Source organism: Glycine max, chromosome 2 (assembly GCF_000004515.6).
Source record: "Glycine max cultivar Williams 82 chromosome 2, Glycine_max_v4.0, whole genome shotgun sequence".
NCBI classification, from domain to species: Eukaryota; Viridiplantae; Streptophyta; class Magnoliopsida; order Fabales; family Fabaceae; genus Glycine; species Glycine max.
In genome coordinates this window covers 23,052,838-23,062,216 of record NC_016089.4, presented here as the reverse complement: position 1 = coordinate 23,062,216, position 9,379 = coordinate 23,052,838, and the positions used below count along the sequence as shown (strand labels likewise).

General features: G+C 44.7%; 1 non-coding gene across 1 annotated transcript; it reads left to right on the top strand.

Moving 5' to 3' along the window:
- Positions 1–2,612: 2,612 nt before the first annotated feature.
- LOC113001068 (small nucleolar RNA R71) lies at positions 2,613–2,719 on the top strand. Its single transcript, XR_003266398.1, has one exon. It is a non-coding gene; the product is annotated as a small nucleolar RNA R71 (small nucleolar RNA).
- Positions 2,720–9,379: the final 6,660 nt, after the last annotated feature.

The window sequence follows — 9,379 nt, the reverse complement described above, 5'->3', positions numbered from 1 at the left end:
GAGCAATAGTAATTTGCATATAACCAGAAAAACCATCAAGGAAACAGTAGTGGGATTTACCTGCCAGTCGTTCAAGCATCTAGTCAATGAATGGCAGGGGAAAATGGTCCTTTTTGGTAACCTGGTTCAGCCTCCTATAGTCAATGCAGACTCTCCAACTGTTCTGCACCCGAGTAGGAATTAGCTCCTCCTTCTCATTTTTTATCACTGTAAGGCCGGTCTTCTTCGGGACTACCGGGACAGGACTCACCCATTGGCTGTCGGAGATAGGATAAATGATTCAAGCTTGCAAAAGCTTGGTTATCTCCTTCTTCACTACATCAAGAATCACTGGGTTAAGTCTTCTCTGTGGCTGTCTTACTGGTTTAGCTCCATCCTCTAAATTTATTCGATGCATACATGTGGATGGGCTAATACCAGGAATGTCCGCCAAGGTCCAGCCTATAGCCTTCTTATGCTTCTTAAGAACTGACAACAACTTCTCCTCTTGCTCATCAGCAAGGGAGGCAGATATAATCACTGGAAAACTCTTGCTATCATCCAAGTAAGCGTATTTTAAATTTGATGGCAGAGGCTTCAATTCTGGTGTGGTCGGCTGGACAGTGGTAGAAGGAGATGGTTTCTCAGCCTTTACCTCATAAAGAAAGTCAGAGGTATATGTACTTTCTGAAACATGGTTAGTCCTATCTGACTCTATAAAATCAATCTCAAGAGGTAAAACACCACCACCAGACATGCAATCAATATCACTCTCAGATTCACTCTCAGCATCAAATTCAGACATATGATCAAGTACAATTTCATACTCAATGCATGAAGAGTGAGAGGCATGCAGATTAGAATAAAGATCATTCATGTATTCATCAACAACATGGTCAATTATTTCAGCACTTAATACAGAAAGATCTTCAGATGCGTATTTCATAGCATCCAGAATATTAAAATGAACAGTTATATCACCAAACTCCATTACTTGCATAAACATCTATCTTAGTTCTAGCAGTTTTCATAAAAGGTCTGCCTAGAATGATGGGAACTGATCCTTGAGAAAATCCATCTTCCATATTCAAAATATAAAAATCAATAGGGAAAATCAGTTCACCAACTCTAACTAAGACATCTTCTATGAAACCAACAGGGTAGGCAACACTTCTATTAGCTAAATGAATTACCACATCAGTTGACTGTAAAGGACCTAGAGATAGAGAATTAAAAATAGATAGAGGCATAACACTAACAGAAGCTCCTAAGTCTAGCATGGCATTGTCAAACTTACTATTCCCTATAATACAAGGTATGCTGAATGTACCTGGATCTTTGCATTTTTCAGGAATTTGAGGAACAGATTTACCAATCAATGTGGAGACATTTTTGCCCATGCTAATCTGTTCACTTCCTTTAAGCTTCCGCTTATTAGTGCACAGCTCCTTTAAGAATTTGGCATATCTTGGAATTTGCTTTATTACATCCAACAGAGGTATGTTTACCTCTACTTTTCTAAACGTTTCCAAGATCTCTTTCTCTGCCTCTTCCATTTTTTTGTTGGAAACTGCTCTTGGAGGGAATGGAAGAGGGGGAATGTGCTGCTTCTGCAAATCAGAATTACCTGTGGAAGAAGATTCACCTGCACAAAAATTGTTAGGTAAATTTTTGTCATCACCTTTTTTGGAGTAGAGTGAAGTTTGGCAGGTTCATTTGCAGATGAGGAAGGTGCTACGGGTTGAGGTCCTTGACACTGCTTTCCCGACCTCAATGAAATGGCACTGACATTTTTGGGATTTTGGACAGCTTGAGAAGACAGCTTGTCAGAATTCTGGGATTGTTGTTGATTTAATTGGGTAGCCAATTGTCCCATCTGATTGGTTAAGCTCTGAATGGAGGCTCTGGTCTCTTGCTGAAACTGCATGTTCTGCATAGTCATTTTCCTCACAAGTTCTTCAAGGGAAGGTTGTGGAGGGGCCTCAACTGTTGGCTGTTTCTGGGGTTGTTGCTGTTGTTCGATTGGTGGAGGAATGTATGGTCTGCTTGGGCTAGCAGCATTTTGGAAGGAAGGAGCAGGCTGCTGTGGTTGTTGCTGAGGGCTGGACCATCTGAGGTTAGGGTGATTCCTCTATCCAGGGTTGTATTTGTTGCTGGAGAGGTCATAATTGTTCTGCTGCGGTTGATTTTGCTGCTGAGGTTGAGGAGGTCTATTGTAAATATTTGCAGCATAAGCTTCAGGCTGCTCAATCGCTCCAGGTTGCTACATGGAAGGGCAAAGGTCTGTATGGTGGTCAGCAGAGGAGCACAAACCACAAACCCTTGCAACAGGTACAGATTTCTGATTCAAGGACAGCTGGGTTACCAAGTTAACCAATGCATCCAGTTTGCCTTCAAGCTTCTTAGTCTCAGATGATGTAGCTGAGTTTGTAGCTACCTCATGCACTCCTCTAATGACTATGGCATCATTTCTGGCGCTAAACTGCTGAGAGTTGGAAGCCATCTTCTCAATTAAATTTCTAGCTTCAGCAGGAGTCATGTCTCCAAGGGCTCCACCACTAGCAGCATCTATCATACTTCTCTCCATATTACTGAGTCCTTCATAAAAATATTGGAGAAGAAGCTGCTCTGAAATCTGATGGTGAGGGCAACTGGCACATAGTTTTTTAAATTGCTCCCAGTACTCATACAGGCTCTCTCCACTGAGTTGTCTAATACCTGAGATATCCTTCCTGATGGCTGTGGTCCTGGAAGCAGGGAAAATTTTTTCTAAGAATACTCTCTTAAGGTCATCCCAGCTTGTGATGGACCTTGGAGCAAGGTAATACAGCTAGTCCTTTGCCACTCCCTCTAATGAATGAGGAAAAGCCTTCAGAAATATGTGATCCTCTTGGACATCTGGGGGTTTCATGGTGGAGCAGACAATGTGAAATTCTTTCAAATGTTTGTGCGGGTCTTCACCTGCAAGGCCATGAAACTTTGGAAGCAAATGAATCAGTCCAGTTTTAAGAACATATGGGACATCCTCATCAGGGTATTGGATGTACAAGCTTTCGTAGGTGAAATCAGGTGCAGCTATTTCCCTTAGAGTCCTCTCACGGGGTGGAGGTTGTGCCATGTTCTCAGAATGTGCAAAATCAGAATGCTCATAATCAAAATTATAATGCTCAAGATCAGGATGTTCAAAATCACCAATAACAGAATGCACAGATTCACCAGTAATGGAATGCTCCGAATGATCAAAAGGTATAAAATGATGCCTAACTAAACATGAAAATGCAGTAACTAGGAAGTGATCCTAGGTCGTTTCCCAACGAGCAGTGACAAACCAAATGTTCATAATATACTTGCAGTAACAGTAATGATTGAGGGGGTTTGTTTGTTTTGTGATTAAAGAGCAGAACAAGTAAACTGGAATACAAAACTACTAATATTAAAAACGGGTTGTTTCCTCTGATTCAGAAGCCATTCTCTTATCCTGGGTTATGGAGAATTTGTCCTTAACAGTCAACCACTTAATCCAACCCTATTTCAATTTACTAAGCGAAAATCAACTTAGGGTTTTCAATACGTGATTAGGCACCACATACACCAGTTAGCCCTTCGTCCATTAAGCATGAACGCAAGTTAGGCTCAGAGGCAATTAATCGAACACGAAGCGTGCACTGATTAATATTCACGAATTTGGGATAACTGGTGAAGGGAAAACTGCCAGGAAACCACATTACAAGTGAAACCTCAAAGAGAGTTGGGCTTCGTCCTCAAAAGGAAACAACACCAGAAAATCTAGCCTTCCATGGATTCAAACAGAAAATGCAAATGAAACATGAAGCAGAAACGTAAATGAACAAAAATGTAAATGAACAGAAATGTAGATGAAACAGAAACGTAAATGAGAGTAGAAGAAGAAGCAAGAACGAAATTGTAATTAAAAACAAAAAACGTAAAATTGCATTACGTGAACAGTAGCATTAAGCAGAAAAACGAAAACCCTAAAACAAAAGCTCTGAATAATGAATAGCATAACAGAATGCCTTGCACGAATCCCAAGGCTGTTATTTAAAAAGAGTCACTCAATGTCGCTGGGCCCTATTACAATACTCTGGCCCAAAACGAAATAAACACTAAACAACATAAAATAAAATTGCGAAATTTCCTAATTAGAAATTAACTAAGGTAAGTGCTGCTTTATTTTCCCTCTTCAAGTCCACAACCAAAATCCGGATTAAGCCCAATGTTTCATTAATTCCTGAAATTAGATTAAAAACATCAAATTAGCTAAATGGGCCCAAATAATAAAACTGCCTAATTAATTGACAATTAAGACCAATCAGTAATTAAAATGGTGCAAAAAGGGTTTAGAAAATAGAAGAAAATGATGGCACATCACTTCCTCACATGGAGACAACAATCGCTCTCCATGGTGAGCCAAAAGTAGCCTGCCCTTGAGATCTTCCTAGCCATGGCATGTCCGTTAGCGTGCGTACTGAAAGAGCCCTCATGGACCTCCCCCAGCATGCTCTTAGCTTCTTTAGCATTCACGCATTGGAGCAAAACCATGTCATGGTTTCTCTTGTATAGTATGCTGCCGCTCAAGAAGAAATCAGCCACCAATCTCCTTAGCGTTCTCTTGTCGTTGTCAGAAGCCTCAGGTGGGTACTCTTTTCTTTCAACGTATCGCTTGATATCGAAATACTAAGGCTTACCGTCCCGCTCTTCTTCCACCAAACAACAATGTGTGGGTCTGCCATGACACCTTAACTCAATGTACAGTAGGTCTCCGTGCAGTATTAGCTGGAACATGGACACTAAAGTGGCAAGCGCATCCGCCATTTGATTTTCCTCTCGGGGAACGTGATGGAAGGAGATCTCATCAAAGAACTCAGCCAATTCCTTGATATAGGCCTGGTAGGGTATCAGTTTGTGGTCCCTAGTCTCCTATTCTCCTCTCAACTGGTGAATCACCAACGCCGAGTCTCCGTACACCTTGAGTAGTTTGACGTTGAAGTCAATTGCTACCTGGACACCCAGAGTGCATGCCTCGTATTCAGCCATGTTATTGGTGCAGTCGAACCCCATCCTGGCCGTGAAAGGTATATATTGATTGTCCGAAGAGACCAATACTGCCCCAACGCCATGGCCTAAAACGTTTGACGCTCCATCAAACCACACGATCCACTTGTCCTTGTCCTCGTCTAGCTTTTCTTCAAATGAGGCCATGATGCCCTCATCCGGGAACTCGGGATGCATAGGTTGGTAATCATTGAGAGGCTACTGAGCCAAGTAGTCTGCCAAGGCGCTTCCTTTTATCGCCTTTTAGGCGATATAGACTATATCGAAGTCGGATAGCAAAACCTGCCACCGAGCGATCCGCCCCGTGAGAGCAGGCTTCTCAAAGATGTACTTGACCGAGTCCATCTTGGATATCAGCCAGGTGGTATGGCTTAGCATGTACTGTCTTAAACGGTGGGACGCCCAGACTAAAGCTCAACATGTCCTTTCCAGCAGGGAGTAGTTCATCTCACAGGTCGTGAACTTCTTACTCAAGTAGTAGACGACTCGCTCTCTTTTCCCGGACTCGTCTTGTTGCCCCAGCATGCACTCCATTGACTCATCCAAAATCGTCATGTACAAGATGAGAGGTCTCCCGGGCACCGGCGGCATAAGCACGGGAGGGTTCATGAGGCACTGTTTGATCTTTCCAAATGCCTCTTGACAGTCCTCGTTCCAGTGGATGGATTGGTTCTTGCGTAAGAGCTTGAACAACGGCTCACAGATAGTGGTGAGTTGTGATATGAATCTGGAAATGTAGTTCAAACGCCCTAGGAAACCTCGGACTTGCTTCTCGGTACGTGGTTCTGGCATCTCAAGGATGGCTTTTACCTTTTCGGGGTCCACTTCTATTCCTTTCTGACTTACGATGAAACCCAGTAATTTTTCTGACTTGATCCCGAAGGTGCACTTAGTGGGGTTCAACCTCAATCGATACTTCCTAAGCCTTTCGAACAACTTTCGTAGATTGACAAGGTTTTCCTCCTCAGTTTTAGACTTGGCGATCATGTCGTCTACATAGACTTCGATTTCTCGGTGCATCATGTCGTGGAACAAAGCCACCATAGCCCGTTGATAGGTTGCCCCACCATTCTTTAGCCCAAAGGACATTACTTTATAGCAGAACATCCCCCACAGGGTGACGAAAGTGGTCTTTTCCATATCCTCTGGCGCCATCTTTATCTGATTGTAACCAAAGAAATCATCCATGAAGGAAAACAAAGCGAAATTGGTCGTATTATCCACAAGGACATCGTGGTGTGGCAGAGGGAAATTGTCTTTGGGACTGGCTCGATTTAGGTCCCAATAATCCACACACATTCATACCTTCCCATCCTTCTTGGCAACCCATTCCAGGTACCGAGTGACAGCCAAAAAGCCAGCGTCAAATTGTTTCTTTACTTCTTCTTTTATTTTCAAGGACGTCTCGGGCCTCATCCTCCTCAGTTTTTGCTTTACCGGGGAACACTCAGGATTCAGAGGTAGTCTGTGTTGTACGATGTTAGAACTCAAACCGGGCATATCTTGGTACGATCAGGCAAAGATGTCTTGGTAGTCTTTCAGCATGGCCATTAATTCTTTACGGATGGGTGCGGTCATACCCGTGCCTATTTTTACTTCCTTTTTCCCACTGCCGGTTCCTAAGTCTACGAGTTCTGTCTCTTCTTGATGCGGCCTCATCTCTCGGTCCTCCTGAGCGATTATCCTCTTCAGCTTTGGGGGAAGCCCCATATCCTTGTCCTCTTCATTCTCCGTCCGACTTGCTTCTTGCTCGAAATCGACGGCCGGGTCCCCAGTATTAGTACCTTTGCGGGACTCGTCATTGGATCTGTATCATTTTAAGCGTAACAAGGAAATAAACATGCAAATGAATGAGAATGGGTAGAGGCGCAGGGACAGATGAAGGAAGATCTTTATATTATAACTTCAAGAACAAAAGACATAATGCCTTAACAAAAGGAAACTCTAAAGCCTAGGCCCAACCGTAGAGTTTTAAAGCTACAAAAGGTTACATTATGCTTGTCGCGTAAACGTCTGGGCATTCCTCCACACGCCAATTTCCTAGTTGGAAACCGGGAGGGCATGGCTGTACCGAATCCAATCTCGTCGGGGAGTCATCATCACATATTGCGGCGACTCGACCTTCGCGTCTTAAACCTGCACTTATGAAGCTCTTACTGATGTGGCACGGCGGGGCCTCTTTGGCTCGCTGTCCCAACCGCGGGCCCTGGCCTTTGTTCTTCCTTTTCGAGATATTTTTCCTTATGTTAGCCTGCGTAGGTTTATAGCCTAACCCAAACTTCCCGCAATTTCCTCTGGTGCTTACTAGGCTGGTCCTACCGCCGTTGTTCTTGCCCAAACCCATTCCAGGCTCGTAGCCGTGCCCCAGCATCACCCGGGCCACCATCATTGCGGCATCAGATAGGCGGGGCTGCCTAGGGAGGGAATCTACGGAGGCGATGCTTACTACCTCAAAAGATTGGAAATCCGTTTCCAATGAATCCTCTGCGGCTTCCACGTATGGCATAGAGGAAGGGCAACTTACCAGGACGTCTTCCTCATCGGATACTATGACCAAATGTCCTTCCACTACAAACTTCAGCTTTTGGTGGAGTGTGGAGGGGGTGACTCCCACTGAGTGGATCCATGGACGCCCCAAAAGACAGTTGTAGGCCGGGTTGATATCCATCACATGGAATGTAACCTGGCAGATATGAGGCCCTATCTGTATTGGGAGGTCGATCTCTCCCCTTACCTCTTGGCAGCTGCCGTCGAAGGCACGGACCACCATGGAACTTGGCCTTAGATGGGAAGTGTTAAATGGTAATTTCTCCAATGTGCTTTTGGGCATCACGTTCAGGCTTGAGCCATTGTCGATGAGTACTTTGGCCATAACGTGTTCCATGCATTTGACTGACACATGCAAAGCCTCGTTTGTCCTCTCCGCTCGACGGGGATTTCCTCTTAAGCGAAGGTGAGGTAGTTGTTGGCTGTGATGTTATTGACGATTCCTTCAAAGCCTTCTACGGAGATGTCTTGGGCTACGTGAGCTTCATTCAAGAATTTTACCAGCAAAGCTCGATGAGGCTCAGAGCTCATGAGCAGTTCCAGAAGGGAGACTCTAGCTGGGGTTTTGTTGAGTTGTTCAATGACTTTGAACTCGCTTTGTTGGATAATGCGGAGGAACTCACCGGCCTCCTCAAGTGATACCTCTTTCTTGCCACAACCCTCTCTTCCCTCGGAAAGATCCTTCGTCGGAACATCCTCGTTCGGTGTGGGGATCACTTTGACATTTTTTCCTTTCATCATCCTTGTTTTCCCTTTAGTGTTTGTGGGCTGTATCGACAGGCTAGGGGGTGCGAGCACGTGACCGCTGCGGGTTATGCCGCTCAGCCCAGTGATATTGGCCACTTTGGCTGATAGTGAGCTGGTATCGGTAGCTTCTTCCTTCCTACCGCTCGGAGGGGCATACCTCCACGAAACTGCGCGGCTGTTCTCGTAAGGAAACAGAATAGATCTGGAGGTCGAGTTGGAGCTGGAGTCCGAAGAGCTCCCCCCTGTGGGGGTGTGGGCACCCTTGGTTGGGTGAGTGCCGTATCGGAAGAGACCTCAGCGCGAGCCAAAAAACTCAAGTGATGTTGCACATATTGGTGGGTACCGTGGGGGGTTTGCGGTGGCTTGAGCCATGCAGGTGTTGAAGTGGCGGTATGGGCATCTCCCTCTTTCTTCTTTTCCCCTGCTATTCCGGTCCTCCTACTGCTGGCACCTATCGGGGAGACACAATCAAACTTTCCCCTCTTCAAACCCACCTCGATCCTTTCTCCAGCGAAGACCAAGTCCGCGAAGATCAAAAGTTCCAGGATGTCCATGAACGGGGCCCATTTGCCTTGACTTGCCAAGACTCTCGCCTTTGCTTCCAAACATTTCCTTGGTACCCCAACCACCCCATTTTCGACTTGCTTCCCGCGGTCTAATTCCTGTGTCGAGATTTTGACTATTTTAGAAATTCTAGCTAAGGAGGGATATAATCCGAGAAGAGGTATGGTTTCCTTCCTCCCAAAGGGCATCCCAGGATCTCTTCAAACTCTTCCACCGTGGGTGTTAACTGGAAGTCCCCAAAAGAGAAGCACCTCAAAGGCTAGTCATAATATTGGGCAAGGGAGGCAATAGCCTTCGTGGATATTTTAGTAGTGAACAAGATGTAGTTTCTATGGTTTTGGTAATTTTGACACATCTATAAACTGATTTGGGATGCTGGAGACTATATTTATGTTTTTCTGTTTAGAGCTTGTTATAAATTGTTGATGGGATAACTTAAAGATATTTGTGTGTAGCTTACAGACACCAA